We start from the raw sequence: 18,303 nt of genomic DNA on the forward strand, positions 1-18,303 counted from the left end.
CCTCTGGCCACTGGTGGTACGGTCCACTATGGTAAGGAGCTGCTTGAAACCGCAGGGGGTGGGGAGGAAGAGGACCAACAAGTTCCACACTGACATGGTCAAACTGTCACTCAGGAACCTCAAAAGGGGACAAAGGCGCCTCTACATGATGGTTAATTTTTGCCCCCTGGCACACTATACAGTCTGCAGTCCGGTCACTCATGTCCATTCTGAGGCCAAACAAACGTCAGTGCAACCAGTTTCTGTGAGGCCTTCAGGTCCATCTGCAAGAGGCCATGTATGGAGTCGAAAACAGTCCGTCTCCAGTTTGCGGGTGCAATGGGTCAAAGTCAACTGGTTGAGAAATCACACAGGAGAGAAACCCCAGCTTCCCTGAACTTAATGTCAGCCAACCACAGGCCCATGACTTGTTTGCTAAGCCTGAACCTCTGGGTCAGAACATAGCTGGTTGCCATGCCAGTATAGTCAACCCCTATGTGTACAGCCTCAATGGCTGGTCATGACAGCCAATCAGCCACAGCATTATTTATCTCCTTGATGCATTGTATATCAGTTGTGAACTTGGATATGTAGGCCAGGTGGCATTAAAGCCGTACAGACCAAATACTTCGGCCATCACATGCACGAGGGGCTTGTGGTCAATGGACACTGTGAAATGGTAACCCTCTAGAAGAAAATGAAAATGGTGGACAGCCAGATGGAGACCGAGAAACTCATGGTCAAATGTGCAGTATTTCTTTTCAGGGAGACGGAGCTGCCGGCTGAAGGTGGCGAGCAGCTGCCGCACGCTTCTGACCAATTGCTCATGCGCAGTACTCACAGCATAGCCTGAGCATCAGTAGCAAAGGACGTAGGTGCACTGGGGAGTGGATACACCAGTAGGGTCGCATTAGAAAGAGCTCGTTTGGTATACTCAAATGCCCAGGTCATGTCTACTGACCAGTCAAGCACTTGATTAGAGGTATTGCCTTTAAACACACTACACAGGGAAAGCATAAACTCAGCAGTTCACTGAATGAAATGGTGATAGAAATTCACCATACCTACAAACTCCAATAGTTCTTTTTGTAGTGCGGAGCAGTGGGAAATCCATAACAGCAGCTACTTTTGACAGGAGGGGTTTCGCAACTTCTGCAGAGATGCAATAGCCAAAAACATCAATGGTTGACAGCCCAAACTGGCATTTAGCAACGTTAATAATCGGCTTAAGCCCTTGAAAAGTGTGCGCAGATGAAATATGTGTTCAGGTTTGGACACAATGACAACAAATATGTCATTCACGTAAACAAAAAGGAAAATCTGTGTCTTTTAATAGAGTCCATCAGCCTGTGCTGCGTTTTTCAGTCCAAATGGCATGCACAGAAACTCAAAGGTCAAAAAGTCTTGAATGTGTGGTCTGAGTAATGTTCGGGGGCAGTGGCCTCATTAGGGCGTTGGTAATCACCACATGGGTGGCAACCAACATCGGACTCAGGGATCGTACGGAGGGGTGAAGCCCAGGGGCTATTCAACCGGCGTACAATGTCGAGTCTTTGCATTTTGACAAGCTCAGTCTCCATGATGGACAGCTTTTCTGGGTCCGGTCTACGCGCACACACTTGGCCCGGTGGGCCAGTTGTGGGAATATGGTGCTCGACCCCATGTTTTGCGACTGTAGTGGAGAATGCGCGCTAGGTGAGGTTTGGGAATTCGCCCAGCAGTTGAATAAACAGATGCGCTAGACAGAGTCACTGTGGGGAACTTACTGGGAGAACAGGGTAACAACCTAACATCCTTGTCAACCACGAGCCGACAGTTCTTAAAGTCGACTAACAGTCCTTGGGCTGTTCGTCGATTTTAGTCGCTGTTAGTCCAGGAAATCTGCACTGAGCAGAGGTCTAGCAATTTTAGCCAGGACGAAGTCCCAAGTGTAACGTCACTCACTGATGCAGAGTGCATCATCGTGTCCTGCAAGTCTGCATCCTGCTGCCGTTGGCAGCTTCCGGTAAGGTTTCGTCTCTCTTTGCCATCTCATCAATAGGCAATACCGGCAGCATACACACTTGAGCACCCATGTCACACAGGAAGAGTTGCCCTGAAAGATTATCTGTAATGAACAGTAGATGACCCTGCAGCTGGAACCCATGTGTTCACAGGCCTCTAATGTTCCAATGCACTGGCATAGTCAAATCCATAAGGTGGTCAGCACTTCCTAGCATTCCTACCGAAGTGAGCGTGATAAAAAGCATCCTCTGTTTCACAGCCGCGGGTATTCTTATATTGGGGGCTATGTACCGAGCTTATTGAGGTAGAGAAAAGAGGAGGAATGATGCACCACTGCCTAGCTGAGTGCAGACTATCAGCCATTTTAACAAGCTCTCTAATGTCATTCACGGGTGCATTAGCGAGGGCTATGCAAACTTCATCAGGCATTTTCTGCATGAAGAGTTCCTTAAAAATAAAACAAGGACAGTGATTTTCCAGGAGAGGCAACCTGTGGCCCATTAGCTCCGAAGGCCTAGCATCACCGAAAACCGGGTAGGAGAGCAGCTGTATGGGACGCTTAGACTCCAATTGTCCAAAGGTCTGTAAAAGGTGAGTTTTCAGCGATGGTTATTTATCGTGTTCAGGCAGGTGTTCAAGCAGGCCCACCATTCTCGCAGCCATGGAATTGCTAAGTGGTAAAATTTGGTGTCGTCAGCAGTGATTTCTCGCAGATCGAGTTGGGCCTCAGCTTGTACAAATCAAGTGACAGCATTTTTCCCCCAAAACTCCAGCAGTTTCAAAGTGACTGCATTGGCCGACACATTCAATAACTCTGGAGCACCAACGTAGGTTTTCGCAAATAAAACAAAGTGAGGCATTTTATGTTTAATGACACACATAACACATTTTATTGAACTCTAAAACCTACACACAAAAGTATGCTAAAACTCTTTACATAACATCATCATGCCAGAGCAGCCTCGTAAAGTGAAACTCCAAACTAATGTTAGTGTCTGTGAATTTTTTTTTAGATTATGAAGACACTTAGTCCTCTTTTATTGTCATTTAGTAATGCATGCATTAAGAAATGATACAATATTTCCTACGGTGTGATATCACAAAACACAGGACAGACCAAGACTGAAAAAACTGACAAAACTACATAATTATAACATATAGTTACAAACAGTGCAACAATACCATAACTTGATGAAGAAGTCCATAAGCACAGAACAGTTCAAAGTATCTCAAATGTCCCACATCTCACGCAGAAGGGAGAAGGAAGAAAAATTTTCCCTGCCATGCCGACCACAATCTGACTCTGAGTCATCCGAAAACTTCAAGCTCTGATCAGCTCTCCGACACCGAGTACTGAGCGCCACCTCTGTCCGAGCGATTCGACCTCCTTCTTGGTCACCAAAAGCAGGCAAGAGTGGGGATTTTGTGGCCTACCCTCGGAAAGATTCCTGACCAGGCAGTAACGACAGCAGCATACGAGCGTTTCAGAAATTTCTCCAGATGTTCCTCTGTGCTTTCACGTCCATTCTCCATCAAAACAGAATTGTCCACGGCCTCTATTTAACAGATATGATATCATTTTTCATCGGAGGGCTGCGCACAATATTCAACCTGAAATTCTTATTCTTTGTGTTTATCCATGAAACAGAAAAAAAAATGAATGACAGAAACATCAGAACCCCAAAGTCCCCCTCCACCCCACTTGCACCAGCATAAGCACCAGTCTCTCCCCCCACCATGCAGCAATCGCAAAGCCCTGAAAGAGATGCTGATCTAGAGTCCATCAAAAGCTACAATCACAATACTTTGGTATCTCATTCAGGCTCTATCTCACCAACAAGGGAGAGAGAGAGCACTCCTGTAAGAACAAGGAGGGCGGGAGACCAGCAGCTCACTGTTTTGAGATTACAATCTTCTGTGTCACTTCTCTGAGCCCCCTGACTCAAGGACCAACAGCCCCTCATTCTCTGTCAGGCAGAGGGAGAGAGAGAGAGAGAGAGAGAGAGAGAGAGAAACAATTGCGTCACCCACAGGGCCGGACCCCAGAGGCACATGTCTACTACACCGCAACTGGAGATATCGAACGCCAGGCTGCTCGAAAAGTCCAAGAATGAGAACCCACCACATGCAGAGAACTGTAGTTTGAACTGCAGCTGGAGATCACGGACTCCAACAGGACCCCAGCTACCTTTAAGAGAAAGGAAAGACATGAGAAAAAAAGAATAAGAAGCTGTTTCAGGGACAAACTGGAAGTCGTCGCCTGGGTCTGGCATCATTTTTCCGAGCTCCACTCACTCAATTTACCCCTCATTTTTCCAAACTTTAAACCCAACATGTTTAGCCATTATTGTTAGGAAAGTCCTTTCTTCCCAGGAATTAGCCTGGTAAATCTCTTTTGACTGCCATCAATGCTGTTATATCCTTTCTGTAGTTAGAGGATTAAAACTACACAATACACAAAATCTCGTACAAACATATCACCTTCCAGTCTCTCCCCCACCTTCTTATTCTGCCTTCTGCCCCCTTCCTTTCCAGTCCTGATGAAGAGTCTTGGTCCAACTTGTCGACTTTATTCCTCTTCATAGATTTTGCCTGACTTGCTGAGTTCCTCCAGCATTTTGTATGTACTCTTAATTTCCAACATCTACAGAATTACTTGTATTTATGATTTCCTGCTCTACGGTGAAAGCTCTTCAATGTATACCTAACTAGAAGAGGTTTAAATCTTCTCTTCAGTGAGACCCTTTCTCGCTGCTCCCCCTCTGTTATCTTTGCTCCTCTCTGAATCTTCAACCATATGCTCACCCAGACTTGCTCTTCATCTGTCACCTTCCACCTCCTACTCCTTCCCCTCCCTCCACCTTCTTATTCTTCCCCCTTTCTTTCCAGTCTTGAGGAGGAGTCTCTGCCTGAAATGGCGATTTTTTTTATTCCTCTCCATAGATATTGCTTGACCTGCTGATTACCTCTGGCATTTTGTGTGGATATTACTTATAAACTCCAGGCCTTTCTGTGATAAAGACTAATTGACTATTTGCCTGCTTAAGCAACTGCCTGATACCTTTCTTCTGATCCATGCCGAGCACCTGGAACACTCACTTGCAGTCTCTTTTCATTTAGGTGATAATTTGCCTTTTGATTCCTGTTGTGACTGTGATCGAAGTCACCAGAGAGACACTGAAGTTGGTGATAGAGAAGCTTTATTTATCACAACAAGCAAACACCGTTCTGGAGACACCCTTGGTAGAGAGTCACAAACCCAAAAGTAGCCACATTTTATACCCCTAAGATCAAAGGTAACAGCAGGTGATTCAATATAATTTCAATGGTTACAAAAACGTCATTCACTTCAATATTTTGGACTGACAATGTTTCCTTTGAATTACTTACCTACGGTAGGAGACACCACTGAAAGTTCACAAATTAATTCACACAAATAGTCTAAAAGCTTCTGAAGACAGAGGCAGACATTCAAAATTAACGTCGTCAAAATTATCTCTGAGTACACAAAAACCTATACCTGTGACCATGCTTGATATGCTAAGTGACAACATCAAGTGGTCTTCCAGCTTGAACTCAAGTCATGATGTTGCAGATAACTTAGCCCATGTTGCCTGGTTTGATGTAGGTCAATTAACACAATCCCATTGTGTTAACATTTGGCTCATGGACACACAAACATCACAGTCACCATTTTGCAACCATATTTCTTAGTCTGTGTGCTTTTAACTTAAGTTTACTGCTTACTATTTACGAGAAAAATTGAAGACTGGGACATGCTTGAATTTATGAAATTATGATATTGTAGCCATTAGTAAGACAGTTGCAGGAGGGGCAGGACTGGCAGCTCAATATTCCGGGAGTTTGTTGTTTTCGGCGTGACGGAATGGGAGGGATCAAAGGAGGAAGGATAGTGCTACTAGTCAGGATAAATGTCACAGCAGTTCTCAGTCAGAACAGACAGAAGAAATCATCTAATGTGGCTTTGTGGATTGAACTGAGGAATAAGAAAGGTATGACCACAATAATGAGGCTCTATTATAGGTGACCCAATAGTCCGCGGAACAAATCTGTAGAGGGATCGCAGACTGTTTGTTGCATGAAACATAAAGTTGTTATATTAGGTGATTTTAACTTTCTACATATTGACTGAGACTCACATACTGTAAAAGGATGAGTTAGGATAGAGTTCATCAAATGCGTTCAGGAAAGTTTTCTTAATTATTACATAGAAGTTCCAATGAGAGAGTGTGCGATACTTGGTGTACTATTAAGAAATGAGACAGGCAGGTGGGATGAAGTGGAGATCAGATGTAGGTGTGAGATGTATGTGCAAGGCAAATCAGTCAAACAAGCAATATGGGGTTAAGGTATTGGATACAGAGATGGTAAAATCATTAAAAGGCGAGGATTCACAGAGATCCTGAAATTCTGATACTCTTGCTATTCTAGTCACAGATTTATAGAATCTCCTGCAAAGATTTTTTCAAGGAATTTTGAACACATTTTCTCAGGTCTAGAATTGTTCATTGTTACAGTGTTATAAGGAGATATTGTCAATGTGATTCCACCTTTCATTTTCAGCTCAGGTATTTAGTAAATATCCATAGTTTTTGTTGGTACAAGACCTGTGGCGTGGGTCTTCTAAATCATTTCATAACACTGAGATTCTGGACAGGTTTGGAAAGTACTCAAGGAAACAATGATGTTTTTATTAGTTTGATAAGGAGTGTCACAAAATGGCAACACTGCCAAGATCAGTAAGAATACTCACATAATTAATCACTTGAAACTTCTCTTAAACAATAGAAAAATACAGCCAAAGAATTCTCAAACTAAGCCATGTTTCTTATATTTCCCCAATGGGTTTTGGAAAAAAGAAACATTAGTAATATATTCCAGTTGCTGTAATCAAAAAATCCAAGTATTTCCATTCTTTCTGTGTTTAAAAACCACAACACATGCATCAGGTTCTGAAAAGAAAAACACCATTTGTAGTTAAGATGACAAAGGTGACAAATGAGACAAATGATCTCTGTGGTTTAAGTGGATCAATAGACCTCAGCTAAAATTTGATTGGTTATTGCATCATAGCAGTTTTCTGAGAGAAGTTGAAACCCAACTTTAAATGCACAAAATTGAATTCCTGGAATAAATAATTATTTGGAATAGCTGAGGCCAAAGCTGACAAGTGTGTAACACTCTTCAATAACTTATCACTATCACTTTACTCTTTAAGAAGGGGGAGACAGAGTTAGACAACTTATGATTTAATGGCTGTAGTGGGAAGGCTAACAGAATCTGTTGTTAGAGACGCAGTGAGTATTTGGACAAGTATGAGTTAGAGATGGATGGGTTTTTAAGGAGTGAGTCATGCCCAAGAAATTCTGTTGAAATTTTTTGAGTCAGAGTGGATCTCATCTCTATTGTCTTCCAGAAGACACTTGACAAGATTTTGTCACAAAACAAGAATACGTGGACACAGAAGCAACCCGTTGACTGCGATAAGAAATTGGTTAATAAGGGAGAGATTGAGAACAGGGAAAATAATAATGTACTCCCATTGTCCAATATAACATAATGTCTCCTAGTTATCCAGAATGAGCTGATAGTTTTTCATCAAACTTTAGAATTACTTGGATGAACAAAAACGGAATTTTTAATGTCACTAATTGAAATCACAAACACGTCAAAATGGAGCAGAAAATTACAAACTAATAATAATAGAATAAGTGAGTGGGGAAAACAGCATCAGATAGAACGTAATGCTTAAATTCCAGTATAATGGACGTAAAAAAGATGAATCAAGAATTGTTTAAAGTATTAGGAGCTAGGAAAAGTGAATTAGCAGATGGATAAAAGGATCTAGTATAGAAATCACTAAAAACTTCTGGATACAGTAAGTACAATATATTGTTAAAGAATTTGTTGGAGTGATAACCTTGATCTCACGAGGATCTGAACAAAAGGAACGATATGGTTACAAACTTCTGATTACAACCCCGCCACATTCAGTTCCAGGTTTTGCAGCAAAAGGAGAATACCTTTGCTTTGGGGAGTGCATAACAGACACAGGTTAGAATAATAACAAGACTAAAGAGTTGTCATGAGGACAAATTAGTTAGTTTTGCTTTCTTTTGAACATACATATATAAGGATCTGAGGAAGGGTCTCGGCCTGAGATGTCGACTGTACCTCTTCCTAGAGATGCTGCCTGGCCTGCTGCAATCACCAGCAACTTTGATGTGTGTTGCTTGAATTTCCAGCATCTGCAGAATTCCTGTTGTTTGCGTATATCTTTCCAAGTTGTACTAATGCTCTTAAACAATCAACATATTATATCAAGGGGAAGAGTCGAAACAAGGGGCCTTACTATAACACTGGAACCAGGCCATTTGGGAATTATCCACAGAAAGAATAGTGATAATCTGGAACAGTCTACTCCAAAAAGTTGTTGAGCCAAATCAACTGACCTAACCTACAAAAGAATGGTGAGAGTGTTGGCACTGTTCAGGAAGGCATTTTATAATAACAGCATGCCACATGTCTCATCCTTATTTCCATAACAGAATTGGACATTAGGAATGCTGACATATTATTATGATGCTAATTCTTTCAAAATACAATGAGAGCTGTTACCGTTATGTTTTGTAACTTTAAAACATTAAACTAATTCAAAGGAAGACGAGGAGTCGAAATGTGGGTGTAACTTTGTCTACATTTTAGCATAGCCTGAGCATATCACTTGGAAGCCTGATGACATATACAATTAACATATTTTTACATATAATCTGTAATTAATTAAACTAACAAGAATGCTTAATCAAACTATATATATACTCAAATATTACTAAAATATGAAATATGCAACAGTTACTTTTGATGTTCCCTGAACAGATAATGGGAGACAATTTTTTGCTCCACTGAATCAAAACCAGGAGCAGGCTTGAAATCTTCAAGTCAGCCTAGTTCTAATGGGTTCCCACAGGACTCCAGTCCCGGGACTTCTACTTAGCATTTGTGCAAATGGTTTGGGGCTAACCGCTTCAAAGACGACGTGAAAACTTGGAGATGATATAAGCCCGAAAGAGAAGAGATCCAACATTTCACAAGATAAGCTCCAGGGCATTTTGAATGCTCACATTTATTATGAATTTTGAAAGGGAATAAAGTGAATCAGATGTTGCTGTGTATTAGAAGGCCAATGCTGAGCCAAAGCAGTGAAGTATTTCTTCCACTTGATAAATCACTGGTTCCTCTATACAGTTTTTACTACCACAATACAAAAGACATGGTAAAGTTTTAGGAATGGGCAGAGAGGGAAAATAACTTTGATTTTAAACAAATTAACAGTAAGGGTTTGAAAAGCTAAAGTGCTAAAATTCAAGCCATCAGATTGCCAGCCACCACTGACTACATGAAGCAATTAGATACATGGAGAGACTCTCACTAAAAACAGGTGAGATCCAATTAGGATTCAACCTAAAACATTGCAGCTGTTAATGTGTCAACATTGCGGTATGGCAGCAGAGTCATGACTTTGATGGAGGGTAGTGCAAGCTAACTGACTGGAATAGACAAAATACACTTCCAAACTTTCTTTTTTTTTACTGCATTTTAATTCAGATCCATGCATTCAGGCTGATAGACTCAGATAACATCCAGCGAACGGCTAACAACTTACAAGCATTGTATGTTCCTAGAAAAGTTGCAAGCAATAACCATTTCTAAGACAGTCTAACCACTTTCCCTAATATCGCCGAGTTCTTCACCATCAGCATCCCGAAGTGACGGGAGAAGGTGGTTCAACCTAAAATGACTGCTGGCATAACAAAATCAGAAAACACTGGAAATGCTCAATAGATCAGGAGTATCATTGGAAAGAGAAAGAGAATTAATGTCTCACTTGAAGGATACTCCGTCATAAGGTTCTGACTAAAGGAGTCAGACCTGAAACTCTCTCCCTGTTTCTCTTTCTTTCTTTATTAATCTTTTTATTGATTTAAGAGGAATGTAAATACAAACAAGAGAAGAATTATCTCAAATATATATCAATAACAATACAAACTGAGATTAAGATAGACATTAACAAAATCATACATGGTGTTAAGCTAGTGTATAATATATAATTTTTAAAAAGAAAGCAGCAATTCTCCTCTTATCCGTTCATGAAGAGGAAAGAAAAAGCTTTGAATTTTAAATGAAGGAAAAAAAACCCACTACACTATACAAAAAAAAAGAAACAAAAAAAAGGGTACTGGGCAGTCCATTCTGAGGATACAACCAAAAAAAAACTTTCTGATCAAATCTAAAACTTCGAAAAAAAATTGGAAAAGTAGTAAATCAAATTAAATGAAAGTATTGAATTAAAGGTCGCCAGATGTTTCTCTTTCTACAGATGCTACCTTACCTGGTGAATCTTTGCAGCATTTTTTGTTCAAATTTGAACACAAGAGTGGGTTGCAGGCAGGGTATGCTGTGGTGAATAATTTACCTGCTGACTCCTCTAAGCCTTTCCACCATCTGCAGGGTGCAGCTCTGGAGTGTGATGGAGTGCAGCTCCAACCACATCCATAAGCTCTCCAAGTGAAAGAGGGAGTGACCTGACCAAGACATCATGTAAATTTATATAAAATTACTGAAAAAGAAGGACTCTCTTCCAATTTAGGATTGTTCACTGGTTTACTTCTGATTTATTGGGCTAAAATATCAATGCTCACTGTTAAAATTGGGGTGGGGGGGGGGAGACAAAAAACTAGTAACAGCTCCAGAAATATGTACTCGCACAGTTTTGCATGGAACAACAAATGTTCCTCCCCTGTGTGCTCAGTACAACCTCTTAATGCATGTTTTGGCTGTTTGACAAGGCCCATGTTTACTTCCTGTACCATATAGCCTACAATGCAATAAGGGACTACTTTATGTTTTAGTAACACGCCGTTGCATGCGCTATTAGGTGCGTATTGATCTGTACGTGTGTGTCAAGTTCAGATTCCACCAGTAAAGAACCATGAAACTTAGTTCCCGTCTCCAGCGTTTTTATTAATAACACAGTTGTGTAAACAGGCCACATACACAACAAATTGGTGATGAGAATTATGAACCTACATCTTATCGGAACGCTGTGTTGTAGTTGATAACGACACTCGGAGGAGAAGACAGAGAAGGGAGATGAAAAGGAGCGCCGCACCATCTAGAATGTGCTCATTCCGCTAGCAAAAAGGACACATGAATCAAGTGAAACATGCTGTGACTGCAAGGAGCTAGCAAGGAAAAACAAGGCTAAATTAACATAACAAAGATGGTGATGATTGGAACCATTACAGCATTTGATAGTGGCATTGAAAACTGGATAACTTAGGCTACGTCCACACTAGACAGGATAATTTTGAAAATGCCGGTTTCGCATAAAAACGATAGGCGTCCACACAAGGCATTTTTGAAAATACCTCCGTCCACATTAAAATGGGTATTTGGGCGAATCTCCTCCTACTGGGCATGCGCAGGACACATCTACAGAAAACAAGCAAAGAGGAAACGGTATACTATTTCCATTTCCGCAGCAGCGTTGTGCTATTTCCTTTGGTCAAAAACTAGAGTACCTACAACAACAACGAAAGAAAGTTCTCAACAATGTCTTCAAGGAATACAAAGAAAACCTCCTCTGGAAAAAGCAGACTGGACTTCTTCATTTGGACAGACGATGAAGTCGAGCTGCTTCTGTGAGTTACAAACGACTACAAAGTCAGCAAAGCAGTGGAGAACGTGGACTGGGAGTCGTGCCAAACCAAATACAACGACATCCTCGACCGCTATAAAGAAGGCTATATGATTTCAAGAAAACAATGAAATGCCGTGCTGCTGCCACCATCTGTTCCGGCATGTCATGAAAGTGTTTTTAAAAAGGTCCGGTTACCCCGTACACACTACATCGCCCAACCAGCGTTTTCAGATTTACACACTGTGGACAGCATTTTAGAAAAGCTCCATTTTCGGGGGAGGAAAATGCCGTTTCAGTGTGGACAGAGGGTCAAAACGAAGAGAAAAAGCTTTGGTTACGGATTTATCCGGTCCAGTGTGGATGTAGCCTTACATTGAAAGAGTGGAGTTATACTGTGATGTTAACGGTGTTAATGATGAAAAGAAAGCCGGCGTCTTACTCAGCGTTATGGGAGCAAAAACATATGGACTGCTACGGAGCTTGTTAACCGCTGAAAAGCCAAGATGACAAAACGTTCAAGCAAATAGTAGACACTCTCCAACAGCATTTAAACCCCAAACCACTGATCATTGCTGAAAGATTTAAATTTCACAAACAGAATCAGAGCAAAAATGAAAGCATTTCTGAATATTGTGCTGAATTACACAAGTTATCAGAACATTGTCAATGGAAACAGCAGCACGAGGTGCTTCAGAGATACAATAAAAATCTCTGGAATATGCTACAAATAAAATGTCACCGAATAGAAATGAAATAAGGAATGTTACCATTGTGGGAACATGTCACATGACCCTGAGGACTGTTGGTTTAAAGACAAAGAATGCAGAAATTGTGGTAAACAGGGCCACATCGGCAGAGTATGCAAAGCTAGTAAACAGCAGAAAAAGGACAAAATACGGAGAAACAAGAAACCCCAGAGAGGAAAATACAACAATGTGCACAAAATGAAAGAAAGCAGTTCTGATGAAAACGACTCAGACAAAAGTGAATTGTCTTGTCTGCAACTTCACAACGTGAAAGAGACAGATGATCGAAGAGTAATATGGATCACTCCACAAGTGGCAGGCGTGAAACTGAAAATGGAGTTGGACACAGGCTCAGCTTTAACAGTGATTTCTGTACACGACTACAAATGACTGTTTTCTCACATACCTCTGAAACGAACTAAACTACTGCTAAAGACTTACACAGGACAGAGAGTGCGTCCCAAAGGTAAAATTAAAGTGACAGTGACCTACAGAGACAAAACACAGCAGCTGAACCTCTATGTACTGAAAAATGAAAGGCCACCATTGCTGGGACACGAATGGCTCAGGAAAATCCATTTGGATTGGCACACCATCAAGGTACTAGTTGTGTCAGCAAAGGAGGGAAGCAAGCTACATCTGAGAGACTGTCACAAATACTTGCTGACTCTGAGGAAGTGTTCATGAAAGGAATAGGAACACTTCAGGGCATGAAAGCAAAGATTGAGATTGAGGAAAACTCATGTTCAAAATTTCACAAAGCCAGACCAGTGCCATATACAAACCATCCTACAGTAGAGGCAGAGCTGAAAAATCTGGAGCAGACTGGGGTCCTGTCAAAGGTGGATTGGAGTGAATGGGCCACGCCTATTGTTCCAGTGATGAAGAAAACCTCCAGCGCAAAACCAGGGAAACCAAGCAAGGTGTGCACATGTGTGGAGACTTTAAAGTGACTGTTAACCCAGTTCTCCACACAGTACAGTGTCTGTACCTCGTATTGAGGACATCTTTGCTTCCCTGTCAAGAGGGGAACATTTCACAAAAATCGATTTAGCTCAGGCTTATCTCCAAATGGAAATCGATGAAGCATCCAAGAAATACCTGACAATAAATACACACAAGGGACTATGTACTAATACATACAGGTTGGTATTTGGGATAGCATCAGCTCCTGCAATCTGGAAAAGGGCAATGGACCAGGTCCTGCAGGGGATTCCAGGGACTGAATGTTACCTGGATGACATCATTGTCTAATACCTTTCTAACCTTGAACAAGTGCTCACCAGGTTACGAGAATATGGGCTCAGAGCTAATCGACAGAAATGTGAGTTTTTCAAAAAGGAAATCTCATACTGTGGGCATGTGATCAACAAGGATGGCTTACACATGTCTCAAGACAAGATAGAAGTGGTGCTTAAGGCAACACCACCTGAAAATGCTCTCAGCTGAGAGCATATCTTGGACTAGTGAACTATTACCACAAGTTCTTGCCTAACCTATCCTTAGTCCTGCACCCACTAAATGCACTGTTACAGACAGGGACACAATGGAAGTGGACTGAGAGCTGTGAAAAAGCATTTCAAGAAACTAAAAGACTCATAATTTCGGAAAGGGTGCTCGCGCACTTTGACCCCTCCTTACCAATCCGACTGGCTTGTGGTGCCTCACCCCATGGGATAGGAGCTGTGTTATCGCACACGTTTCCAGATGGCTCAGAAAGACCAATACCCTTTGCCTCAAGATCGCTAACTTCAGCTGAACACAACTATGCACAAATTGATAGAGAGGCCCTAAGCCTCGTGTGGGGAGTCAAGAAATTCAGTCACTACCTGTATGGCCAAAAGTTTACCATGTTGACTGACCATCAGCCTCTCGTGTCAATCTTCAACCCAAGAAAAGGCATTCCAGTGATGACACCACCAAGGCTGCAGCGATGGTCTCTTTACTTAGGAGGTCACAGGTATGACATTGAACACTAGGGGACCAAGCAACACAGATGGTTTGTCACATTTACCACTGCCAACCTCAGAGACACCTACATAAATGGATTCAGCAGAGGTCTTTCACACAACAATAGTTGAACAATTACCAGTGACAAACAGCCTCATTGAAAGAGAAACACGCAATGACCCTATGCTGTCAAAAGTGTATGACATCACGGTGAAGGGATGGCCAGCACGTGGTAACACACTGTTTCTAGCCTTCTCAGCAAGGAAGGAGCAGTTGTCAGTGTGTCAGGGAACTCTAATGTGTGGTTCACGAGTTGTGATTCCTCCCAAGCTACGCACCAGATTGCTGGAGGAACTGCACAAGGGGTACCTGGGTACCGTGAAGATGAAAAGTCTTGCCCGTGCCTATGTATGGTGGCCAGGAATTGATAAACAGATTGAGGACTTGACCAAGAACTGTTCTGGATGGCAAAAGATCCAGAACACACCATCACATGCCCCTCTCCATCCATGGGAGTGGCCTTCATCACCATGGCAACAAGTGCACATCGACTTTACCAGACCATTCATGGACTCTATCTTTTTAATTGCCGCCAGTGCACATTCCAAATGGCCAGAGGTCATCAAAATGAAGACAGCCACATCAGAAAAGACCATTACAGTTCTGAGGGCCATGATTGCCAGGAATGGCAAACCAGAACAAATCTGCACAGACAGACGACAATTTGCCTCTGAAGAATTCCAAAGCTTTGTGAAGAACAATGGAATCAAGCACTTTACATCTGCCCCTTACCATCCATCCACAAATGGCTCAGCAGAAAGATTTGTGCAGACATGCAAGAAAGCCATCAAAGCAATGGACAGCGAAAATCAACCGCTGCAACACAAGGTAGACAACTTCCTCCTTGCCTATCGTAATGCAGTACATGCAACCATTAATCAGACTCCAGTGATGATGTTTTGAACAGAAACCTGAGGTCCTGCATGGATCTTCTCAAACCAGATGTACGGCGTGATGTGGAGAACAGACAGTTCAAACACTTGAATGCTAAGTCAACACGGAGCTTTAGTGCGGGACAGTCAGTTCTTGCACGGGATTACCGGACTGAAAAGTGGCAGCCGGGTACAATTTCCGCCATAGACGGGCCACTGATGTATAGAGAACAGGTGGGAGAAAACGTATAGAGACATCATGTGGACCAAATCCTAGATGCTCAGGTGAAAAACACAACACCTTGCCCGGACTCCCCTGACATAGAAGCAAACACTCCCGATGTGACCACATCAGCCTCATCTACAGATAAGCCTGTCATCAGTGCTGATGACCCACCTGATGTACCTGTGGAGACTCATTCCCCGAAGCAAACATTTCAGGACAGATGTTACCCGGACAGGCAGAGAAGACCCCCCAGAGACTTGAGTTCTGAATGGGTCTTAGACCAAAAGTAAAAAAAAGGGGAAAAAGGCTTGTTATAATTTGATATTATTAAGTTACTTTGTTATAATTTGTAAACAAATAGTAGGCATTTGTATGTTAAGGGTAAACATATTTGTTTAGCATAGTGCCCCAGTAAAAAAAAACAGTTGATACACTACTAAAATAAAAGGGGAGGAGCGTACCGTATAGCCTACATTATAATAAAGGACTACTTTATGTTTTAGTAACACATCCTTGCATGCACTATTAGACACGTATTGATCTGTATGCATGTGTCAAGTTCAGACTTTACCAGTAAAGAACGAAGAAACTTAGTTCCCGTCTCCAGCGTTTTTATTAATAACATAGTTGTGTAAACAGGCCACATACACAACACTTCCCATTTCTGTTTCTTTCTTGAAAAGACGGTGGCAATATGTCTTCTTGAACTGGTTGAGGACACCTAAAAAAGTTGGGAAAATTTTGCATTCTGTTTTACTTCCTAGTTTTCTTCCTGAAGAAGTTCTTGAGATTCATGAAACATTGGGACCAGCTTGGAAGGTAGAAGGGACTTGTTAGGTTAGATAGATTACATGGTATCGTAGTGGTTAGCACAATGCTTTACAGTACCAGTGACCCAAGTTCAATTCCCGCCACTGCCTTTAAGGAGTTTATACATTCTCCCTGTGACCACATGGGTTTCCTCTGGGTGCTCCAGTTTCCTCCCACATGCTAAAGACATACCGGTTGGTAGGCTAATTGGGCATTGCAAATTGTCCTGTGATTAGGCTAGGATTAAGTCAGGGAATTGCTGGGTAGCATGGCTGAAAGGGCTAGATGGGCCTATTCCATGCCGTATCTCAATAAATATCTCAAAGCAGCTAAGGCCAATGTCATCAGAGGAAGGTTCACTCAAGTTGTGGAAGAGTTGGCGGGACAGAGAAGATTTGTTTTTGGTTCAAACAATCAAGAGGATAGATAAGATAGGTTAAGGGCCCTACATGGATTATCTGGGTAATCTATGCATGCAGCTAGAATATATGAGCAAAATACTTCTCATCAGCATCCTGCTCTACACATTTTATACCTACGACCCTGAGGCTAAGGACAGCTCCAATGCCATATATAAGTTTGCTGATGACATCGCTGTTGGGGTGAATGACATCTCTGTGGATGACACCATGCTTCTCCTTCAGGAAAAACAAAGCTTTGACAATCGCAGCCGTCATTTTGCCAAGAATCCTTTCTGGGATAGGCCCCTGAATCCGTTTCTTCAGCTTCTCAGCACATGTACCCATCAGTTCCATGGCAATGAACATATCAGTATTGGTAATGAAGGTCCCGTTACACTGCACGATGTAAGGGCAGTCATGACTTTTCAACACTACATTCAAATCCATCAGGATTCGCTTGTTTTCTTCTTTGTTACCCGAGCGCCGCATTTGCTTCACAGCTATTATGTGTCCAGACTTCTTGAATCTCATTTTCCAGACCTGCCCACATGTACCTCTGCCGATCTCACCCAGGTTTTCTAGGTCACTGATTTCGGCCTGATATCGCTACTCTCCTATTGTCAGGTACCCAGTCTGCTTCATGATTTCTTGCAGCTTCTGCTTAATCTCCATGCTTTCCATACTCTTCTGTAGCAGAGGTTGTGGGAGGCTGAGCATGTGCCGAGGGCGTGAAGGGGGTGGGTGGTGTTGTGGTAAGGTTTCTGATGAAGATGAGCGGCTGCCTGCATCATTTGCTAATGGAAGCTGAAGAGTTGGTCGGGGTCTCCTGGGGCTGGAAGGCGAGCTCATGTCGAGGGAGAGGTCAATCCAGCGCCGCGTCTTCCTGTTCTCCTGTTTCAGCTTGGCTTCCAGGCGCGACAACTTCTGCTCCAAGGAGGAGGCCCCCATCAGAAGTTGTGAAGTAACAGCTGTTACGAGAATACACATAAAATTAAGATGTTTGCTGGCCTGGGCTAGCATCAGTGGCATCAGCAGTTGGTCTGCCACCTGCCCTCAGGGGAAGGAGAGATAAGGAACAATGGAGCAGCGTCTGGAGATGTGTAATGAAGGGATGTGGGAGAGAGAGCTGTCTGGAGCGGCTCCCCCCTTTGAACCCTGAACTGTTTGAAGTGATGGACAGGCGATACCCCAGCAGGGGGATAAAAAGGGACAGGTTCGCTAAGACAGGGACACACGCCACCCGAGGTAACGAGACCCTGGAAGCGGTGCGCCTCTCACGAGTGGATGAGAAGTACCAGATAACGACAAGGGTGGAAAGGTACGATCAGCGGGAACCCGGTGTGTGTCCGCCCTTGCCTGGGTGCCGGGTTCACTGCAGAGGATCGACCGCATCTGGAGGAGGGGTCACAGTCGGTGACCTCAGGTGACATCACCAAGGACCCGCCCAAAAGCTGTTTGTGAGCCATCTCGCTGGTCTGTGAGTGAAGCAGTGTTCTGAATGATCAGTTGTTCCTGTTCTATCTCTCTCTTCCCC

The 18,303-nt window shown here is 42.7% G+C and overlaps 1 pseudogene; it reads right to left on the reverse strand.

Annotated features, from left to right (window-relative positions):
• Nucleotides 1-16,847: 16,847 nt before the first annotated feature.
• Nucleotides 16,848-17,717, reverse strand: LOC134358011 (dual specificity mitogen-activated protein kinase kinase 7-like; annotated as a pseudogene).
• Nucleotides 17,718-18,303: the final 586 nt, after the last annotated feature.

This window comes from Mobula hypostoma, chromosome 17, assembly GCF_963921235.1.
Source record: "Mobula hypostoma chromosome 17, sMobHyp1.1, whole genome shotgun sequence".
In the NCBI taxonomy this organism is placed as follows: Eukaryota; Metazoa; Chordata; class Chondrichthyes; order Myliobatiformes; family Myliobatidae; genus Mobula; species Mobula hypostoma.